Here is a 14,668-nt window from a genome sequence, read left to right as displayed (position 1 = left end):
CCCAGTCTTTCCCAGTCTTGCTTTGTCTGAAGGTCTGCACACTCCGCTCCCTGGCTGGCTGCCTTCCAGGTAGGTTTGGCTAGAGGCACCAATAATTTGAAGCAGGAAGGGAGGGAAATAGGGGCATTTCCTCTACTCCCTCATTGATTTGGGGTAGGTCTTCCATGGTTCCAGCCTTTCTTGGGCTCCCTTAACTCTATGTTGTCCCCGGTCCCTCAGGGATCCCTATAGATTGTCCCAAAAGCAGTGGCTAAGGCTTCCCACTGTTGTCACTCTTTGCTTCACATACACCCTTCATTTGAACCAGCTGAGCCAATTCAGTTTCTTGCCAGGTCCCTGGCTGATGCAATGTCACCCTAACTCCAGAATCATTGGTCTAAAATGCTGATAGCAGTTTGACTTCATATGCGGTCAGAATATTGGCCTGAGCTTTTTACTCGGTGATACAATGCCAAATTTTAGCCCCGTTTTGACTTATGGCCTGCTTGATCCAGGTCAATGAAATAAACACTTAATTAGAGTCTATTCTATACCAGAAAAATATTGTGAATTTGATATCTGCTGATATATTCATTTACTCAATATTTATTGAGCAGCTACTATGTGCCAGGCACTGCCTTGGGCACTAAAGACACAACAATGAACAAAACAGACAAACACCCCTGCCTTTATGACACTTATTTTCTAGCGGGAGCTGTATGGACTAAAAAGAATCCTATGATAACAGCATGTCAACATTGGAAAGATACTCTGGGGCTTTCTAATCCGGTGTTTCAATTACCACTTACAACATCTCACCAAGTGTGTCCGGTCTCTGTTTAGACACTGTTAGTTACCAGACATCCCAACCCTACACAAATAATCGATCATACCCTGGAGTGCTTTAAAGACCACTATAGGAAAACACAGGAGAAATCATGCCTCACCTCCATTTTGTAGTTCCTTAATTATTTGAGCTGTCCTATCAGTTTCCCATATGTATTTGCATCTTTGTTCAAATACTGATGGAATAACTACCCTAAGGGATTCCTGGAGGCAGGGTTCAGTGATGGGGGAGCGGTGCAGAGAGGTCAAAGGGGAGAGCTGCCCCTTGTGGCTGTGGGGCGCATGGGGTAGAGCGGACTTACCGCTGTCACCACCCTCTGATCACCTTCTCCTTATATGTCAAAAACATGCTTTCCTACTGCTTCTACCAAAGTGGCTTCAGAATTTTAAGTCCTCATGCCAACTTACTATTAAACATGTTAAGAAAGATATCATTTTTGGAGAACATCCTCAGGGAAATAAATGTTCTCCCCACTCCTCCCAAGTCAGACTTTTAGGTACATCAACATCGCTGTGTCCTCAAAAGGCACAGAGTTTGGCCAGGCAGACACACTGAAGGATCATTCAAACAGGTGACTGATGGCTGTGTGATGTGCACACTGGGCTGGGAAGGCACAGGCACTATGGAAATGTGTAAAGGGGACCAGGCCTAGTTTGGGATGGTCTGGGAAGGCTTCCCTGAGGAAGGGATGTGTGGACTGACATCTGAAGGCTGAGAAGAGGTCAACCAGGGGAAACCAGCCAAAGAGAAAATACCATCCAGGCTGCTTTACTTCCCACTGGCATTCACTGTGGCATTATACCCACAGTGAACATCCAACTTAGATTTTTTTTTCTGGGCAATCGTGTTTGCAAATATACTGTTACATACCACAATTAATAACTATGTTTACTCCAACAATGCTCCTTTATTAAAGTAGGTACTACTTTCCTTCTCCACTCTGGGGTAATCCCATTCCTTCACCTGCATATATCAGTCTTCTCTAGTCTCACCTTTTCTTTCTCCTCCAGACAGTGGGCAGAGCTGCTTGGGCGGTAACTATGACTCTGTTCTTGCCTAATAGCTTTGACTAGGTCCTTAAAAGGTGTGGTTCCAGTGTATCACAATGTAAACTTCCCTGCCCAGCATTTCCATCTGGGTATTATCAGATTAAAATGAACATCAAAGGAGCCCCAAAAGAGGGGGTCACAAAAGGACAGACTGACGGCTGAGGGCAGTGGTCAGGCCACTGTTTGTCTTGCTACTTCCAGGGGACTTAAGAACTGACCATGTGCATTTGAGCCTTGAGCATTTCCCAGGATTAGCTGGACACCTTTCCTGGGGGACCCAGAACCAGGGACAACTGCCTGGTTGCCAGTACAGATCAGACGTAAGATATCTCTTTAAGAGTCTGTACAAATTAGGGCATAACAAAATGGTAAATCTAATGAATTAAGCTGCTCTAAGAGTTTTGAGGAATTATGTTTTCATAATGACTATTGGTTATCAGCCTAGTAATTTAATAATAAAAACCATCCCCACCAGCCTGGGCAACAGAGTAAGACCCCGTCTCTACGAAAAAATAAAAAATTAGCTGGGCGTGGTGGCATGTGCCTGTGGTCCCAGCTACATGGAAGGCTGAGGTGGGAGGATCACTTGAGCCCAAGAGATTGAGACTGAAGTGAGCTGTGATTGTACCACTGTAGTCCAGGCTGCGCAACAGAACAAAACTATCTCAAAAACAAACAAACAACAACAAAAAACACCATCCCCAAAGCCAAATTTATTTTGTTCAATCTAAACCATCACCTACGGCTCATGAAATGATGTGTGGAAAGGACAGAAGATCTGAAGTTGAGATGTGTAGAATCTCAGCTCCCCCAGACAATTTTATCTTCTTGGGCAAGTTACTAACCTCTCTGTGATCCAGATTCCTTCTGGATTAGTAAAACGAGAACTCTGGAGTCTCTGACAGTTAAGAAGACTTTCCAAATCTAAGAATCTAAGGTTCCATGATTTGGGGTGAGGGTCCCACCAATCCACTTTTTAACTCCATAGACTGTCTCTCTTGAGGCTATCAAATAACTTTAGGATTGTAAAACATGGTCCCACCATTATGGTCAGATAACCACAGGTCAATGCAAAACCAGGAGCATGTGGCCTTTGTACAGGGAAACTGCTTTTGATTCCCTGTAATTCCTTTTTTTTTTTTTTTTTTTTTTGAGACGGAGTCTCGCTCTGTCTCCCAGGCTGGAGTACAGTGGTGCAATCTTGGCTCACTGAAAGCTCCACCTACCGGGTTCCAGTGATTCTCCTGCCTCAGCCTCCCGAGTAGCTGGGACTATAGGCATGTGCCATCATGCCTGGCTAATTTTTTGTATTTTTAGTAGAGACAGGGTTTCACCATGTTAGCCAGGATGGTCTCCATCTCCTGACCTTGTGATCCGCCTGCCTCAGCCTCCCAAAGTGCTGGGATTACAGGCATGAGCCACTGCGCCCAGCCCTGTAATTCCTTCTGTGGCAGAATTTGTGATAGATGTGTTAACCATGATCAATAAAAAAACTCTCTGCAAAATTTTTCGATGACATCATCTGACAGTAAGCCAATGTCTAGCATCCAGGTCATGCTTTTTACCTATTCACTGACATCGTCTCCACTTTCTGCAAAATTGCATTCTGGAACCAGGTTATAGAGTAGATTATGAAACAGCTCATTTTACCACAGGGGTATTGTCATCATTTGTGGTTGCATCCCAAACAAGCACCTGCCTTAATATATCCCTGACAAAGCAGTAGCACAGCAGTTGAGCTAACTGTACACCTGCAAAAATTATGCTCCTATAATATACAGATAATATACAGTTAGTTCTGAATTATTCAAGGAACTCTTATACTTTAAGTTTATATACAATTACGATTATTAGAACAAATTCACTCCAGTGAGATGTCCTGGATGAGCCTCCATAGAGACTGGGTGAGTGAGACTAGAAGGGTCTTTGTAGCTATCCCCTAACCCATTTACTTATTTTTACGGAATGACTGACTGATTTACAAGGGGCCTGTCTAAGAGGGATCCTAGAAAAAGTATTCTAACAGTATCTAAAACTAGGATTCAGATATTTTCAGGCATATGGCACAGATTCTATGTGGGGAAGGAAGGTGGGGCTGGGGCTGAGGTCTGATGGCCACAGAAGCCTTGGTGACCCTGGGAGAGATGAGGGGAAGGAAGTCTGGTAGGGCAAGTAGAATAAGCAGAGGGCCATTCTTCTGGTGAGAGGAAGTACTGGTTTCTGATTTCGTATGTGGCAGGTAATCAGACTGGCCTCACCTAGCCATTTGGACAGCCTGCGAATGACCTGACAAAGAGAGTGGGTGGCCGAAAAACCAAAACCAAAACCAAGAGAATTAACAACTGTAATATGCCAGGCAACTTGGCTGTGAGATCCTTCTGTCTAACAGAAGGAAACACAAGAGGAGAGGAATCCTTTTCCCATAAAGAAAAGAACAGGGATTTCTTGGCAGCCTGGGGGCAGAGGTTTGGGTGGCCCACTAGGAGAATTCCTACAGGGAGCTTGGGAATGCTGAATATCCCGGGGCAGGGGTCCCTGGAAGGATCAGTGCAGTGCGGGTGGAAGGGCAGTGACAGGTCAGGCAGAGGAAAGGGGAGCCAGGAGGTGCTGCCTGGGAGGTCCTATCTTTATGTCTGTGTGAAGTGACAGCTGAGCTGGCCAAGTCAGATCTTTTAAAGTGACTTCACCTGTACCCACAGGGCTGGTGAGGCCTGGTGGAGCTGAGGCTGGTTAGACAGAGTGTGACCTGTGGACCTGTTGTTTGGTCAACACGGGGTTTAATTTCTTTGTATTGATGACCTAAGTTTAAATAATCAGGATACTCTGCATTAAAAAAACAGATTTTGGGGGGGCTTGGGGTTGGGGTGCCAAAAAATTAAAAAGGGATAAACATGGGTTAACACTAGTCTAATGCTCTTGCACAGCAGCAGTGGGTAGAGCTAAGCTTGCTCACATCACCCTGGCTGTGCACTTCCCAGTGTGCCCAGTCCCCACATCCCCTTTCGTATTACACCTGTCCTCCGCCACTCCTTTATATGATCTGCCTGGCCCTTGAGGTACATGACTCTGGATTATATACATGGGCACATCCGGACACTGCACTCTATATTAGGTTACTAGTCCTAGAAATTACCAGACTATATGATCTGATAAGAACAATTTATTCCTCCCATGTGTAAGCCATATGAAAATGAAACATAGGCCAGGCACGGTGGCTCACGCCTGTAATGCCAGCACTTTGGCAGGCTGAGGCAGGTGGATCATCTGAGGTCAGGAGTTTGAGACCAGCCTGGCCAACGTGGCAAAACCCTGTCTCTGCTAAAAATACAAAAATTAGCTGGGCATGGTGGCATGCACCTGTAATCCCAGCTACTCAGGAGGCTGAGACAGGAGAATTGCTTGAACCCAGAAGGCAGAGGCTGCAGTGAGTCGAGATTGTGCCACTGCACTCCAGCCTGGGTGACAGAGCAAGACTCCATCTTAAAAGAAAAAAAAAAGAAAAGAAAAAAAGAAAATGAAATATACACTAGAAGACCACTCTTCCCATCATGGAAAAATCTGGTGAGGGAAGGGAAGAAGGTTTACAGTGGAGGGATGGGGAAAAATTAATCACGGGTCAGGAAATGTAAATTGTCTTTGCCATTTATCCGAATTAACTCTTATTTTCATTTTTTTGGTCTCTTTATATTCAAAGTATCTTATCCTATCAGTTCTTTTGCAAACCTCCATTTAAATAAAACATTAGAATTTGGTCAGGGTTTCTACGAAGGAATTAAGATAGAAGAAGCAATTAATGCTGCCAAACCAAACAGATAACTGGTGTCATAGTTCTTTTTTTTTTTTTTTTTTTTTTTTTTTTTTTTTGAGACAGAGTCTTGTCCTGTTGCCCTGGCTACAGCAAAGTAGCATGATTACAGCTTACTGCAGCCTCAACCTCCCAGGCTCAGGTGATCCTCCTGCCTAAGTCTTCTGGGTAGTTGGGACCACAGGTATGCACCACCATGCCTGGCTAATTTTTTAAATTATATGTGGAGATGGGGTCTCCCTATGTTGCCCAGCTCATCTCAAACGCCCGAGCTCAAGTGATCCTCCCACCTCAGCCTCCCAAATTGCTGGGATTACAGGCATGAGCCACCGCACCACGCCTATCATAGTTTTTGAAATGGAAAACTTGCTGGAACATCAAGACAAACCACAGCCCCCAAAGAATGACACACTGGGCTCACTGGAGAGACTCAGGGGTTGCTACCATCTACTCACCCTTATGAAAGTATTGAAGTGAGGATTTGTTTACGAGCTCTTCTGAAAAATAAGACAAGATCTAGTATAAATGCCAACATTTACGTAACACATCCTAATCTCAGAAACCACTTGTTTTGTTGGACCTTTTCAGAAAATAATAGGACAGGAGTGAAGACTTAGAATTGGAGATTCAAGTCCCATCAAAATAAACAATGACTATAAAACTGGATTTACGGGCAAGGAACAAAGAGGAATAACTTGGAAGAGCGTTTGTGCATTTTGACATTGATCATTTAAGACGGCACCTAGAGGCATGAGTTCATCAGCAGCATTTTTCCTAGAAAGGGGAAGCCCTACCCTGCATGCCATCCCAGTGTTTCTTTCTTTCTGAACCCCAGAGATAAAACTTTTAATACACCGAGGCCTCCAAGAGGATTTGTAGACATACCTAAGTCTTTCTGAAGAAGAATTGCCTCTGATATGTGATATCTTCCCTCAGGAGCATGAGGAGGAGGGAGTGGGTGAGGGGGACAGAAAAACAAAACCAACCATTTTCCCCTAATCCTCATGTGGAAGAAAAAGCAGAAGCTAAAAGCTTCCCTGAGGGAAAAGGCTACTTCAGACTAGAGGTTGATGGAGCAAGTCTAGTAACTTGCTTCGTTTATGAGGCCACATGCCTGTTTCCAGTACACACCCTGGCAGGCGGGGCGACTGGGCTCAGGAGACTCTGTGCATGGGCAGTGGTGGCTGGAGAGGGGCAAGGGCTGAGTGGGACCAGCGGTCCCCACCGCTTTCCATGTTTCTCTGGAAACCCCATGACAAACTGTCAGAGAACAGGGAATTCTTGTGCTTTTCTGCATGGATAAATCCCATCCCAGGATTTTATTTTTAAAAAGTTCCCCTGAAGATGAGATAAACCATTTATAGCTTATAAAAATGAGTGTTCCGATGGCATATCTTTGAAATATGCCTTACATTTCATTCTTCTGCTGACACTTAGAGATTTTAATCTATTTAGACATTTTAATACATAAATTATCATAATGGTATTGTAAACCAAAAAACTGGTGATTGTTAGTATACACCCTAAACCATTATTTCTCCAGGTGTTACCTGACACCTCCTAAATTACTGCAATGGACTGAATAGTGTCCCCCTGCCCAAATACATATGTTGGTGTTGAAGCCCTAACCCCCGAAGCGACTGTATTTGAAGACAAGTCCTTTAAGGAGGTGGAGTTAAATGAGGTCATAAGGGTGGGGCCCTAGCCCAATAGGACTGGTGTCCCTACAGGAAGAGGAAGAAATACTAGAGATCTTGCTCTCTCTCTATGCAAAAGCCCATGTGGGAATAGAGCCAGAAGGCAGCTGTCTGTAAGCCAGGAAGAAAGGCCTCACTGGACAAGAATCCCACTAGCACCTTGATCTTGGACTTACAGCCACCAGGACTATGAGAAAATAAATGTCTGTCATTTAAGCCACCAGTCTGTGTTATTGTTATGGCAGTCCAAGCTCGCTAATAATCATCATCAGCAAGATTTTCAACAAGGAACCAGATTGCTGGGCCCTGCCCAAGAGCACAACATCAGAATTTTCAGGGACAGGGCCCAGGAATGGACAAAGGTACCTGGACTCTTTGGGTGATGTAAGGTTGAGAACCAGTGCTCCATGGAGAGCTCAAGGCTGCCTGCAGCCCCTTACCCCACCCGCCTCAGCCTTCCCCTAGTCCATCATCCCAATGAAAAACGCTTTGAGGGGGTCAAGGATGAGAGACTTCAAGGATTAGACTCTCCAAAGGAGAAATAAGGGATTATGAATAGAACTAGGTGGAATCACGCTGGGGTCCAGGATGAGGTGTGTTGTAGGAAAAGTCAATTTGTCTCTGAGTTCAGAGGGGGCTTGTTCAGAAGGGACAAGAGGGGCCCTTGAGACCCATGTGAAATGCTGCCAAACTCCATTGGAAGGAGACCAGAGGAAGGTTTATGTCTGAAGCCCAAGGCTAATGACGAGTGCGTCTGTGCTGACAATTCCCTGCCCTCAGAGGACAGCACCAGCCAAACATCTCCCCCTCACCCCAAAGAACCAACTAAGATTCATTTTCACCATGCTAACAGGTCAGTCGGTCAGACCATCAACCATCAAAGATACTGTCAACACTGAAACTCAGCGCCAATAGAAAGCTATTATTTGCAATTGTCTATTATTTGCACTTCGAATCTTTTTGTAAGTCCTGATCTTCACTAGAGTGAAAGGCTCTACTATGTCAAACTGAAAAGACTTAAAATTAGTTCCATTGTCAGTGATAATAATATATAAGCAAATTCAAAGGCACCAAGTACATTCAACTATGTAAAAATGCCACAAGAAATTCTGCAAGTTTTCAAAAATCAAGGTGCTAAACAGCAATCAGACACTATTTTAAAACAGCATATTCACTGGAGGGCAAGACCAGAGTATTTTTTCTTGTGATTCCTATGTGTTGCCAGGGTAGAGAGACACTACTGTGACATAAGAATGTTCCATACTTCCAAATTAAGGTACAATTGAACAAAAAAGCAGAATATATTCTAGACTGATTTTTTTTAATACTGTAGGAAGTAGCTTTTCAAGTAGAAAAAAGTTTTTATCTTTTTTCAGATGGAGTCTTGCTCTGTCGTCCAGGCAAGAGTGCAGTGGCACAATCTTGGCTCACTGTAACCTCTACCTCCTCGATTCAAGTGATTCTCCTGCCTCAGCCTCACAAGTAGCTGGGATTACAGGCACATGCCACCACACCTGGCTAATTTTTGTATTTTTAGTAGAGATGGAGCTTCACCATGTTGGCCAGGCTGGTCTCGAACTCCTGAGCTCAAGTGATCTGCCTGCCTCAGTCTCCCAAAGTGCTGGGATTACAGGCCACCATACCCGGCCAGACAAGAGCTTTTCTAATGGACTGAATAAAATTATATTTTAAGTATTAAGCAAGTCAGAATCTAAGAACCCTTGGTAGGCAATCTGTGTATCCTAATCTGCTTTCATTTTGATAAACTGACAGGAAGGAGTCAGGAAAGGAGAGAAGTGGGAAGGGACTTCATGATTTTCTTTATTACGAGACTAAAACCTGGGTCTGGCTCCCCTGCCTCCCTGGCATCTCGTATCTCTCCAAGTACCTTGGCCATTTTTTCATCTAAAGGCCTAGGCAGATAAAGGGAGAATGACGGAGATGAAAACGCAGGCCTTGCTGAGGTGTTTTGATTTTTGCAGGTACAAAATTAGAAGCACTGGCACCACTCAGCTGTGCCATTACAGATGCAGAAGTGCCAGGCTACTAGTCCACGGGAGGAAGTGGCTGCTTCCTCGTAAGGAGGGAACACAGCAGGTCATCAGCTACAGAGCGGGAGGACGTCAGCATTTAGAACAGCCCTGAGGCAACAACAAACAAGTCGGAAGTTGACCCATTATGGAGACTGCCAGGTTCTAGATTGATTTAGAAAGTATCTTTGTTATTGATGGTTGTCTTTGGGGTTATTATTTCCCCATCAGCTTGTGCTTCTGTTTTTTATTTATGATGACAGAACAAAACATAACAACATGTTAAAGCATTACACTAGGTGATTTAAATAACTGTTAGAGGGTACAATTTGGGTACCAGATACCATATATATAAGTACACACACACACACACACACACACACACACACACACACAGACAGTCCAAAACAAAATGAGAAGTACTGTTGATGGTGACAGGTTCCCAATACACTTTATAACACACCCCACACATCAGAACTCTTTTTTTTGAGACGGAGTCTTGCTCTGTCACCCTGGCTGGAGTGCAGTGGCACAATCTTGGCTCACTGCAACCTCTGTCACTGGGGTTCAAGTGATTCTCCTGCCTCAGCCTACTGAGTAGCTGCGATAACAGGCATGTGCCACCAGGCCCAGCTAATTTTTGTATTTTTAGTAGAGACAGGGTTTCACCATGCTGTCCAGGCTGGTCGTGAACTCCTGACCTCGTGATCCGCCTGTCTCAGCCTCCCAAAGTGCTGGGATTATAGGCATGAGCCACCGCGCCCAGCCTACAACATAACTTTAACAACAGCTGTGTTGTCCAGTTGTGTTTTGAAGTGGCAAAAGATGTTCATGTCTCGTTTGTTGAAAATTTAGTTTTATATTTCAAAACTATAACAGCTAAACTAGTGATACTAAAGGGTGAATTATGGAGTGAGATACAAGTTTCCAATCTCGGACCTGTGACTTATTGTATGATCATAGATTTTTAACTTCAATCGATCTCGGTCTCTTTAAAATCAAGGGAACCACCTCATTTGACAGAATTACCTTTTGATTTAAATGATATAAGACTTGGTGAACATTCATCATAGTACATGCGTGGCCCCTAAAAGGCACCCATTCATATTAATTTCCTTCCTATGATGGATAGACAAGCTTCAAAAGGCTTAAAGAGTTCCAAATACAGGTAAGTCAAAACGAATTTTCTTCTTTTTTTTTTTTTAAGTTACAGCATGGAAACAGTCACAGGTCTCACATATATCCCCATCACTAGATTTGTAGGAACATTCAATGCCTTCCTAAAGAATTACCGCTTATTCTTTACAAATTCAGCTTCCAGGTCATCTACAGATACAACCCAATGTAGGGCCTTCCTATAAATAGTTTTTTGTTTTTCTTTTTGAGATAGAATCTCACTGTCACTCAAGCTGGAGTGCAGTGGCGTGATCGTGGCTCACTGCAAACTCTGTCTCCTGGGTTCAAGTGATTCTCCTGCTTCAGCCTCCTGAGTTGCTGGGATTATTGGCGCCTGCCACCACACCTGGCTAATTTTTGTATTTTTAGCAGAGTCGAGGTTTTGTCACATTGGCCAGGCTGGTCTCAAACTCCTGACCTCAAGTGATCCACCCACCTCAGCCTCCCAAAGTGCTGGGATTATAGGCATAAGCCACCGTGCCCAGCCTAAATATAAAATTTTAACACCAGTGATTTCTTATTTCTTTAGCAAGTGTTTAAGAGCATTTTAAATATATAGCCCAAATATGACAAACAAAGCTGTACAAGCTATAACCCCCATCTTCAAAGTTTCCGAATTCTTTAGAGGGAGTGAAGTACGCAAACCCTAACCCTAGCTAATGTGTGAGTACTTTCTAAGTGCCTGGTGCTGTTTTGCCTGTATTAGGCTAATTCCTCACAACTCTCTCCTAGGACAGAGGTGCTACCATCTCCACTTTATGGATGAAGAGCTCAAAACACAGCAAGTTCAGCAGATTGCTTGGATGTGCAATGCTAGGCAGTGGAGGCCCCAGAATTTGAACCCAGGCAGTTAGATTTCAGAGCTTAATCACTATTCAATACTGTCAGATATGTGTGTTTATATCACAGATGTATAGAATTAGAGAATCTGGAATATGTGATTTGGGGGTGAAGGGGGGGGCCCTAGGTAAATATGTTTAACCAAACTCTTTCCTTTCATAGACTCTGAAGCCTGGAAACGGGATCGCCCCAGGTTCTCTAGCCCAGGGGTTCTCACACCTTAGCTAGCCTGGGAGTCCCCTGGAGGCTTGGTAAGACACAGACTGCTGGGTCCTAGCCCCAGGTCTCTGATTTGGTGGGGCTGGAGTGGGGCCCGAGGATTTCTAGCAAGTTCCCAGATGGTTGAAGCTGCTGGTCCTGGGGACGCATTTTGGGAATCAGTGACTTCCTCAGTCTGTGGCTGCTCCAGAATGAGGCTTCTGCATGCCTCACTGTGCATCTTCCAGATCAATGGTGGACACTGCTGCTTTGTAGCAGTAAGGGGCTAAGGGAGGCTGGTCGGCCTGGCAGGGTCTCCTGGCCTCCTTCTCTCCCTGTAGCTGAGACATACAGGCGGCTTCTCTCTGGCAGGTTCACCCCGATTCACTGTAATATTGGGTCCTTCCATATGTCCCTCTCCATCTTCCCCGGCGCAAAACCAATTTGAAGCAATAGGAACCCACTGTCTGCTGAGTAAACATTAGTCTCACTATGAGCTATTTACCGAAACCAGTGATCTAAAATTTGGCTCTATCGATGCTAAACATAGCAGGAGTTAGCAAAAATAGCAGGGGCCACGGATAATTGCCAGTCTTTATCCTCAGAAGGGAAGGACGATCAGACAATTTCAAAGTTTTCTTTTGTTGACATTGTAATTCAAAAGAAATTTAGTTTATTTGTTTAGCTAAGAGGATCCATGGCCTTCATTGAGATCCCTAATAAACTATTTTGAAAGTAGAGACACCACTGAATTATTGTTTAAACTTGCCCTGTTTAAAATGGCTTAATTTTCATGGCCTCGTGTGGTGTTCTGAGGCTTAAGTGATTTAATAGGCCTATGGCCTGACTGAGCCAGACACACACTAAGGGCTCACAGAACATCACTTGTTCTCAATGTCACTGTTCGTAATATTTGGGGGAACCCAGGGCTTGGCCACCTACCTGGACATATAGGTAGGGCAAAGGGTGTGACCTGAGTAAGTAGAGACCTCAGAGTGTAAAGTATCTCTTCCCCATTAGCAAGGTAGTTTGGGGACAATGGCACTCAAGAAGCACTTCTGGAGCACCAACATCTACAAGACAGTATCTGTTGCACGAGGGAAACCTCACAGGACTTAATGCTTGGCAGTCACTTAAGGTTGAATCAGAGTGTCTTTTCTGAATCCCTGCCAGGCACCAGAGACTTCAGGTAAGAGTTCTAGAGAACAGTTACTTTTTGTTGTTTGCACTTTTTATTTTGAAATAAGTATAAATCTATAAGAAACTACAAAAATGAAACAAAACCAAAAACATACAAGGGGCCCTCCTGTACCCTTCACTCAGTTTCTCCCAACAATAACACCTTGCATACCTATAGTATAACAACAGAAACTGACATTGGTACATTCAGATTTCACCAGTTTTAAGGACAGTTATATTTTGGTTGTGAAGACGTAAAAAGGTAATGGAAAAGCAACAAACAAAATCACCAATTTCATCTCATTTAATGGTACTTTGAAATATACCTTTGTACCAGCTATGAGAAAACAATACATGTTAAGCAAATGCATTGTATAAATACAACTCCCTTAAAAAAACTTAATTGTTTTTCAGAGATTGAGCTTAACAATTATAATCAAATCAACCTGTTTTTGAATCATTTGCAGATACAAATGTTTACGAGTGAAGACACTTGGCGTCTTTTAAAGAGGTGAACTGGAAATTTAAAATACATAGATTCTACTAAACCCACCTAACCCTGCCCAGACATACAAACAACCTGCACAATTGTTGGAAAAGAACACACAAGGAGAGCTCTAGAACCTTATAGATGGTCTAGCCTACAGTTGCATTATAGGAGGTACTTGTATTTTGTTTGACTTCCCCAAATAATCTTTAGCAACTCCCGTTACTGCATTTATTATAGTGTAATCAATTTATTAAAAGTGTCCAAAATAGTCTTCCTTGAGCATAGTTTTTCATGTACGTGTGTGTGTGTATAGTGTATACACACACAATCAGGTTAGGTAGTCAAACCCTTTCTATGTTAACAACTTCCTTAACTAACAAAATTGTCATAACATGATCAAAATTGGTATAACCCCAAGTACCACTTGAGTATCCCTAATCCAAAAATCCAAAATCCAAAATGCTCCCAAATCCATAACTTTTTGAGCATCTACATGACTCCCAAGCGGGTAACTCCACACATGGGAAACACTACATGTAAGTACTTAACAAAAAGTTTGTTGCGTGCACAAATTTAAAATATTGTATAAAATTACCTTCAGGCTACATGTATGAGGTACATAGGAAACCTAGATAAATTTCATGTTTAGACTTGGGTCCCATCCCCCAAATATCTCACTATGTAAAGCAAATATTCCCAAATCCAAAAAAAATCTGAAACCCAAAACACTTGTGGTCCCAAGCATTTCAACCCGTACTTCACAATTGATCTACTTGTTTGATGCATGAGCCAACATTTGGTCTTTATCCATAACATTCTTTAAAAAAAACAAAAAACAATACCACCAGAAGAACAAAATGTCTTGAGAAACTCTTAAGCATATTCTTCAGGATCTATCAAAGAGGACCAGAATCACTTTCTTAAGCAGGTAGTGATGTGGGGACATTTGTGATTCCTCACCGTAAGAAAGCTGCTCTGGTATTAGGAAACAAAACACAGCATCTTCCCTTTGCACAGCATGGGACTGTCTGTGTCAATCTTCCAGTAGGAGGCTGGCCAGAGTAAACAGATGTCTCAATATGCGGAGAAGCCAAACTCCCTTCCAGTTGTACACAAAGAGCTGATGCCCCTGCTGGGACCATCTGAATTCTGAATGACCAACCAAACTTCTGTAAAGGGCTCCCCTCCCAGGGCCGGCCCTCAGCGAGATTCTGAAATAGGAGACGCTTGTTCAGGACCACACCAGGGCCACTTACCCAATTCCCAGGCACCTAACTTACTTCCCAGTTGCCTTGTCCTTAAATCTCCCCCACTCAGGGTTCGCTTCTTTAGTGCCTTAAGCTCCCCAACCTTGCAAAAATTCCAAGGAAACTTCAAG

At 43.5% G+C, this 14,668-nt stretch overlaps 1 protein-coding gene across 7 annotated transcripts in view; it reads right to left on the bottom strand.

Moving 5' to 3' along the window:
- Positions 1-14,668, bottom strand: part of LOC105489034 (pleckstrin homology and RhoGEF domain containing G1) — a 243,534-nt gene that overhangs the window by 131,028 nt on the left and 97,838 nt on the right. Inside the window, exon 3 of one of the 7 annotated variants that reach the window (XM_071096614.1) lies at positions 6,136-6,177. The exons of the other annotated variants lie outside the window; for them this stretch is intronic. The gene's annotated coding sequence lies outside the window, so the exon portion shown is untranslated. The remainder of the gene's footprint in view (positions 1-6,135; positions 6,178-14,668) is intronic. 7 annotated transcript variants of the gene reach the window in all.

Source organism: Macaca nemestrina, chromosome 5 (genome assembly GCF_043159975.1).
Source record: "Macaca nemestrina isolate mMacNem1 chromosome 5, mMacNem.hap1, whole genome shotgun sequence".
In the NCBI taxonomy this organism is placed as follows: Eukaryota; Metazoa; Chordata; class Mammalia; order Primates; family Cercopithecidae; genus Macaca; species Macaca nemestrina.
Note: the sequence above shows the minus strand (reverse complement) of the source record. Positions and strands in the feature narration are given on the sequence as shown.